An 8,929-nucleotide genomic window follows, 5' to 3' on the forward strand; every position below is an offset into this window, starting at 1 on the left:
CCACGAAACACAGGCCATCAGAAATGGCCACCTGGGGCAGCACGAACAGCCAGCCATTCCCCTGGCGCCTGAGGAGGCAGGATTTGCCTGAAGGATGCTGACAGGACCACACTTCACTGGGGTCTTCCAGGGCCCACACCGGCATAACGTCAGGCCTGGGGCCGCGTTCTGCAAGACGCTTGTTCTCGGAGACTCTGCACCCGAAAAGCTTTCCTCTCATCTGCAAACTCATGGCCAGACAGGGGCATCAGACGAAGGGCAACAGAGAACAAAAGTTCCAGGAAGATGGGGCATTTGACCACTCACCATTGTGGCTCCCTGCTCACCATTGTATCCCCAGGGAAGAACAACGTTCGGCAAATGATATAGGTGCTTAACAAATGTTTGTTGAGTGAATAAAGAAAAGGACACGCACCTCTTGGGCCGTGCAGCATACGGCTCAGCGTCCCCCGAGGGGGTGTCCCTGCCTCGTCCTCCCCATCCTGGCTGCAGGCTCCTCCTGGCCAGCACGGGAGCTCATCTGAGCACCACGGCCCACACCTGAGGCACAAGGAAAGGGTGCCAAAGCCAGAGGAGTCCGCCCTGACCAGCTGCTCTGACAGTGCTGTCAGCTGTGGCTTGTCAAGCCCCCATTTGAATCTCACCATGTCTGCCCTTGTTCCGCAGACAGACCTGCCATTAGGAGCTTTCCAGACCAAACCTCAGCTGCTCCGAAGAGCAGTAATTAAATCAACAGACCGTGATGTCTGCTTTCGGTTCCTTTCACACCTGTCTGCCAGCAGGATTACTGGGTAAAAGAAGATCTTGGCTGGGCCCAGACTGGTAAGCACCCTGCAAAAATATCCCGGGGCTGGCGGGGAGGGAGGTGGTGGTCAGCCATGTGCTCCTCAGACCCCCGCTGCAGCTCACTGACATTTCTGGGGAGGCTGCCCTGTGGCCCGGAGGAGCTGCAGGTGGGGCTGGAATGAAAGAAGCTCACATAGAGAGTTGGCAATAGGCTATGGAGATGGGCCGGGAATAATCGCTCCCTTCGTGAGCATCTACTGGGTGCCTCTGGCCTTCAGAGCTGTACCAGTTTCTCTGTCTCTTGGTTCCCTCCTTAAGTGGCCCTGAGTTGAGCAGTTTCCCCAGGCTGAGGAAAGCACTGCGTGCCCACAAGAGATGTTCTGGAAATACTTGCTGACTGGGCAGGGGCAGAGGTGGGTGACACCCCAGATTAGAGGCTCTGCGGCCAAGTTCCCCTCCCTTCCTTGCACATCTCAGTGACCCCCCCTGCCCCCGGATGGTGTCCTGGGTTTGGGGCCCCAGGCTCTGGGGAGCGGAAAGGAGAAGGCTCTAGGCTCCCAGGGGCTCATGGGAAGGGAGGTCAGCATGTCACTTTCCTCTCTCAGGACCCCATGGCCTTCCGTAAATACACACAGCCTGGAATTCCTGACAATCCCAGCTGATTGTCCAGGAAAAAGAAAAAAACCACAGAGCGCCCACTGAGCCCTGCCCCATTCTAGGTCCCATAAACACAGATGATTAAAAATACTTGGAGCCCTTGAAAGAATGCCTTCTGCACCAGGGCCCGAGGGTGAGGCCACAGGCTCTGGGACAGGCAAGAGCAGCCCCTAGAAGCGAAAGCAGTCACCTCCAGTGTGGGCCTGGGGGCCTCTGCTCTGAGGGGCTCCGGCAAAGAAACTTGGGAGCAGAAGTGTCTCTGGAGCCTGGAAGGGCCTAGAAGAAAATGATAGAGGAGGCCTGCTGATTCTTACTTAGAAAGAAACCCAAGTAAGGTCTGTCATGTTTTTCCTTGTAGTTCAAAATTGTAATGAAATAAAAAGTAGAAAAACCTGTTGTTATCATCCAATGGGTTTTCTAAAGGGGAACTTCTACCTGGGATCACAGAAGGAGGTCCATTGAATGATAAGCTACAGCTGGTGTGTGTGTGTGTGTGTGTGCGCGCGTGCGTGCGTGTATGTGAGTGCGTACGTGCGTGTGTGTGTGTGTGTTGAGGCTGGAAAGTAAGAAGTAGACTCACCGTCCTGGCAGGGGTGATTGACATGGTCGCAGGAGGAGGTCAGGCTGCTGTTACCCGGTGGCAGCAGGGAGAAGTGAGGGCACCAGGCCATTCCTTTGGGTGCCCTTGCTACTCTTTGCCCCAATCTTGACAGTATATGGAAAATGAAGCAGTCATGAGCTTAGAAAAGCATTGAAGAGACTCAATCGCCTCAGGGATGAGGGTCTATCTGGGTCACACCACCAGGGAAGCTGTTGAGACCAGTAGAAGGGCTGGCTGAGGGTGTGGGCAACAAGGATGGAGATATGAGCATGGACGTGGCCCTGAGACCAGCTGGGGTTTGTCTCATTTCCTCTTGAAAGTGTCTCCCAGGAAAAGAGACCACCAGAATTCTAGAGGAGGCTGCTTCCAGAACTTCTAAGAAGAAGTGGGTCTGAGTGGCACAAAAGGTAGACCATTGAAGATGCTGTGCTGAGCAGCCCAGATGCTGCTTCAGGACTAAAGGACTTACTCCCGCAGCTGCTGGAAGTGCTGGCAGCCGAGAACCCCCTTCAGAATTGCCTTGGTGGTGGAGAGTTGCCTCGCCCCAAATGACACCCTCTTCCCAGGGCAACCTGCATCCAATGACGCCCTGTACCATCACCACCACGCAATCCGACTCTGAAGGTCCACCCCAGCTTCCGAGCTCCCCACGGTGTTGGCGGAGGCCTTTGTTGCCGCTGCACCAGCCCGCAGCTCTCCCTTCACTTCAGTCCTGCTTCCTCCTTCCCTTCCTTCCACAGATGTCCATCCCAAGAGCGCTCTCTAATCAAGCTTCCACACCGCACGCTGATCCTGCCTCTGTCTGGCATACTGGCATAGGGCCAAGCACCCACACGTGTGTTTGGCCAAATAAATACATCTTCTGAAGTCTGTTCACTATGTATGCATTATCTACTAAAAACTTAATATTATTAGAGCAGATGCAAATGATCCCCTCCCCTGCCCCCATACACACAAACCTCAGGGGGAAGCCCTGGAGTCACCTCCAGGAAGCCCTCAAGCGTTCTGAAAACCAATAGGTTAGGGCATGGCTCCAGGCAGAAGGGAGCCCTGGGCGGGGCGCTGGTTCGGCACCAGAATGTCTGATTCTGACCCGCGCTTCTGCCCCTGCAGCTGGGTGAGCTGAGGTGCCAGCGCACTCCTCTCACAGCCGCGCCCTCATCGGTCTGAACTGCCCCGGCTCCTTCCTGGGTTGTGTGGGAGAGCCAATGAGAGCTTCAAATATTATGTTTGGAAGGACATTTTAAACTGCAAAGGGCTGTGCAAAAATAAGAGAGTATCATTTAGCGAATGGCCCATGAATTGTGTTCATTCACTGTGTTCGTGGCTAATTCTGGACACTCATCCCCCTAGTGTTGGATTAAACAAGATATCAGCAGGACCTGCCCTAAACATATCCACTGTCTTCTTTGTCTGGTTCATTTTAAGACTCAAATAAGATAACAAATGTGAGAGTGCTTCAGATGTCATACTAGTGTGTGCAGGTTTGCTACACAGTGGCAGGTTTGGAGCGGGGGTGGTGGGTGCTGGAGGGAGGTAGCCTGGAACCAAAAGAGAAGACCCAGGTCCCATGCTTTCTCCACCACTTACTAACTTGGTGGCCTTGGGCAAATCACCTAACTTTGCCTCTGTGAAATGGGACTGGTAGTTCAAGCTTTACTTTCCTTACAGAGTTTTAATTTTTTTTTCTTTTTCTTTTCTGAAAGTCAATGAAAATATGTATTTGGAAGCATTTTGGGTAACTTGAGGCCAAGAGACTTACAAAGTCCTTACCTCCTATAAGTGGAGAAGTTACATGGAACCCAGGGCCTTGACTCCCAAGCTCTGCCTCTTTCCATGCTGGGTCAAGTATTAGGACTAAAAATAACAACAGCGATGCCGATCACAACAGTGATCACCACCGCCTTTAAAATACCTCAGGCAGCTTGGCACGTCTGTGTTCATGAGATGCCCCTCTGGGCTGAGGGAGTACAGCCCGGTGAAGATACCAAGGTTTCTATTTCAGACCCCACTCACCACTCACCCCCGGTGCCAGGCACCCTTGGGCAGTGTCCAACCTGCCCGACTCCACATTGGCAACCCCTGTGGTTATCACCTTAAGTTTTGACTTGTTTTTCTGCAGCAGGGTGGCTGTGTGCTCAACATTTCACTATTTCGAAGGCTGTCCCCTCATAGAGCAGTGAAATCGGTGGGCCAGAGTGTAGACTGGTCAAGAAAGAAGACACCAACCTGACAGACAGATGGGGTGGGGGGGGCGGGGTGGCACCCTTCATCTCCTCCCTTCCTAGGAGAGAACAGGGAAAGGAGTGTGGCCTGGAATCAGAGGAAAGAAAGAGGAGAGGGGGAGCCCAGCATGTGGTCAGGATTTCAATCGGGGAAGTTCTCAGTGTACAGAGGAGAAGAGGGCATTGTCAAACTTCCCGTTAGGGAGGGGACCTAGGGAGAAGGGAGTTCTGAATGCTCCCAGTGTTTCCAAAGGGCCTCTCCATTCCTACCGCGAGCTTTTCCCTGCAGCCAGGAGGTCTGGCCACCCACGAGGCGGCCCAGAAGCCCGTTACGTCAGTGGGAAGAAGAGCCGAGGCCTCTGGGGTGAGGCGGGAGGTGCTGGGCCTGCATCTCAATTTCCCAGCACACAAGCCCAGTCACCTCCCTTGTCCCTTCTCTCTCCATGTAACACACACCCCTTTATTCTGGGTGTGGACCAATGGCATCTTGCCTTGGTGGAGAATGACCCAAGTCCCGTGATACACAGGGATCCATCCACCGCTAGCAGCTCATGGAATAACTCAACATCTTGCGAATGTCACGTAGTAGCTGGGAGGTGAAGGCAATCAGTGTGGACACCACTCTGCGTGTTTCTAGGTCAGATGAGCTTCTGGATCAGGGGGATCAAGGTGTTATCTGAGACTACAGAGTTGCAAGTCAGCTGACCTAAATTCAAGTTCTGACTCAGCTGCTCACCCACTCAACTCGTAACTTGTTAGCTAACCTCTTGAAGCCTATTTCCTTACCTAGAAAATAGGATTAACACCCACATCATAGAGTCACTGTGAGTTAAAAACAAAAGTATTGGGCTTCCCTGGTGGTGCACTGGTTGAGAGTCCGCCTGCCGATGCAAGGGACACGGGTTCATGTCCTGGTCTGGGAAAATCCCACGTGCCGCGGAGCGGCTGGGCCCGTGAGCCATGGCCCCTGAGCCTGCGCGTCCGGAGCCTGTGCTCCACAATGGGAGAGGCTACAACAGTGAGGGGCCCGCGTACCACAAAAAAAAAAAAAAAAAAGTATTTGTGAAGTATAATATGAAAGGTTACACTGAGGTGGGATAGGCTGAAGGTGAAGATTAGGGTATTTGGGGTTAAAGAGCTCTGCACTGGGTCCCAGTTCCACTCTCCACTCAGGCTGGACCTTGGACAGACACTGAAACGTTTTAATGTAGATTATTTTTTAGAGCAGTCTTAGGTTCACAGCAAAGCTGAGCAGAAATTACAGAGACTTCCATATCCCCATCTCCCCAGTCCAGAGCTTCCCCTCCATCTACATCCTGCCCCGATGTTACAAGTGATGAACCTACATCGTCACCCAAAGGCATTATCCTCGAAGTCTTTAGTTTACATTAAGGTTCACTCTTGGTGGTGTACATTCTGTGGGTTTTGACAAATGTATAGTGACATGTATCCACCCTTATAGTATCACACAGAATATTTTCACTGACCTCAAAATCCTCTGTGCTCTCACTATTCATCCCTCCCTCCTTCCAGCCCTGACAACCAGTGGTCTTTCTACTGTCTCCATAGTTTTGCCTTTTTCAGAATGTCATGCAGTTGGATTCATATCCTACGGAGCCTTCTCAGATAGGCTTCTTCACCGAGTAATGTGCATTTAAGGTTCCTCCATGTCTTTTCATGGCTCGATAGCTCATTTGTTTTTAGCACTGAATGATAATCCATTGTCCCAAGGTACCATGATTTATTTCTCGGCCCACCTACTGAAGGACATCTTGGTTGCTTCCAAGTTTGGGCAATTATGAATAAGCTGCTGTAAACGTCCACGTGCAGGTTTGTGTATGGAGTAAAGTTTTCATCTGAGTAAATACCAAAGAATACAAGTGCTGGATCATACGGTTCCTGTAACTTCTCTGAGCCGCACTTTCTTCACGATGTTTGATTGAGCTCCTGCACATGAAGCACGGTGCACAGCATCCAGCACGTAGATGGGGCTCAACTAATGGGAGCACTGCTCGTCAGCCTACTCAAATGTTAGTGAAAACACTAACGTAAGGGATGTGAACCCAAGCATTGTCTGAGGGGGATGACATATGGGTACGTCATAGTCATGAATCATCTCTCTGCAGCCCAGGAAGGCTCAGGGCAACAAGAAATGCTGGAAGGCTGTCAGGGCACCGCTGCCTCCACTGAGGAGGGATGTGGTGGTCTCCTGAGCAGCCTGCGCTCTGGGAGGGGAGGTGGAGATGAACCCTCTGTCCCATAGTAAAGTCTGTCCCAGGTTGAGCAAATCAGGGTGTTGGGGGGGGTATCGTGAACCCTTAGACGTCTGCTGTCCTCCACCGTCTCCTTCCCAAGTCCGCTCCTCACACAGTTTCCCCCACCCCTTCCTCCACTTGACTCCTCCGAAGCTAAGCTCTGCCCGTAACCAGAAGCTCAGAGGTGACGAAAACAGGCTCTCTTTTCGTTTCACCTACTTCCTGTGAACTCACTTAATTCTTCCCAAAATTACCAGGTCACCAGGAAGCTTCGCTAGTTCAGTTTTCTCCTTTCTTTTTTCTTTTCTTGTTCCTTCTCTGATGACAAGATCTACTTGGGATCTAGACTTCCGTGTAAAGTGTGAGCGGGTAGTGTTTCTTTGGAACCCACTTCTTTGGGATCTTTGGAGAGGCTGAGTGAGGGGATGGGACTGAATGACAAAATGAGGCTCCCCATGTGGTATGTGGTCTCCAGAGGCAATGCATCCTTTCCTGCTGAAAGGACTAAAGACACGTCCTCCGGGCCTCCAGCCCTGGGCCACATTAGCTGGAAACAATAATGGTGCTTACGTGGTTTTTTTTTTTGTTTTTTGCTTGTTTGTTTTGTTTTGTTTTGTTTTACATCTTTATTGGAGTATAATTGCTTTACAATGGTGTGTTAGTTTCTGCTTTATAACAAAGTGAATCAGTTATACATATGTTCCCATATCTCTTCCGTCTTGCAGCTCCCTCCCTCCCACCCTCCCTATCCCACCCCTCTATGTTTTGTTTATTTCTCCCCCTTCCTTCTCCTTCCAGGCTGCTTGCATAGCAATGCAATGATTAAGTGATCTGAGTCAGGATCAGGCCTGAGCCTTGCAGGAGCCGGAAAGCTGGAGTCTCTGCCAATGATGCTTACAAAGCCAGCATGTTTTGTTTATATCTCGCCCTTCCTTCTCCTTCCAGGCTGCTTGCATAGCAATGCAATGATTAAGTGATCTGAGTCAGGATCAGGCCTGAGCCTTGCAGGAGCCGGAAAGCTGGAGTCTCTGCCAATGATGCTTACAAAGCCAGCGAGCGTCGGAGGCTGCCATAGGAGAGCCTGTGTGGGTGCCCCTCTAGTGACATCACCTGGGCATCCTCCAACAGGTCACCTCTAAAATGAGGGTGTTGGACTTAATGACCTCTTTCATTTCTTATAGACCCATTTTTAAATACTTTTCCAAATGATCTTAGCACTAGCCAGTAGAAGTTACTGCCATGATGGACATGTTCACTAAAGCTACACTGTCCAGTAACGGCAGCCGGTAGCCAGGTGTGGCCATGGAACACTTGAAATGTGCCTTGTGTGGGCAAGCAACATTTTTTATTTCATTTAATTTTAATGACTTTATATATTTATTTCAATTAATTTATTTATTTGGCTGCACCGGGTCTTTGTTGCGGCATGTGGGATCTTCGCTGCCGTGTGTGGGATCTTTTAGTTGTGGCATGTGGGCTTTTAGTTGCAGCATGCAGGCTCTAGTTCCCTGACCAGGGATCGAACCTGGGTCCCCTGCATTAGGAGCATGGAGTCTTAACCTCTGGACCACCAGGGAAGTCCCTAATTTTCATTACTTTAAATGTAAGTAGCCACAAGGGGCTGGTGACTACCATATTAGTCAACACAGGTCTAGGGAGCTGGATTCTGTCTCTTTTAAACTGCATGTTCTGTCAATTCCACCTGAAAATGGTAGCACAAAACTGTCCTCTTCTCTTCATTTCCAGTTTCCGCCCTAGGCTGAACCATCACCATCCCCTCCTCCGTGGTTTCTTTTCTCCTACTTTCACCTTCTATGATCCTTTTGGCATAGCACAGAGTGAGCTTCTTCAAAAGTAAAATTGACCAAGATATTCCTCTTCTGAAAACCCTTCATCAACTTTGCTATCGCAGTAAAATCGAAAACCCCCATGAGGCCTGGACACCTTGCTCCATCTCCCCCTTGCAGCCTAACACTAGGCTCCTGGAAGCCACCAAATCCTTTTCCACCTCAGGTCCTTTGCACAAACTTTCCCTTTGTTCTAGAGCTGGGCTGTCCAGTACAATGGCCACTAGCCACACATGGCTTTTTTATATAAACACTTAAATTAATTGAAATTAAATAAAATTTAAAATTCAGTTCCTAGTCACATGAAACACATTTCAAGGGCTCAGGAGTCACACGTGGGGCTCCCCTGTGGCGCAGTGGTTAAGAGTCCACCTGCCAATGCAAGGGACACGGGTTCGTGTCCTGGTCCGAGAAGGTCCCATATGCCGCGGAGCGGCTGGGCCCGTGAGCCATGGCCGCTGAGCCTGCGCGTCCGGAGCCTGGGCTCCACAACAGGAGAGGCCACAACAGTGAGAGACCCGTGTACCGCCAAAAAAAAAAAAAAAAAAAAAAAAACAT

This window comes from Neophocaena asiaeorientalis, unplaced genomic scaffold (assembly GCF_003031525.2).
Source record: "Neophocaena asiaeorientalis asiaeorientalis breed wild unplaced genomic scaffold, Neophocaena_asiaeorientalis_V1.1 scaffold689, whole genome shotgun sequence".
NCBI lineage: Eukaryota > Metazoa > Chordata > Mammalia > Artiodactyla > Phocoenidae > Neophocaena > Neophocaena asiaeorientalis.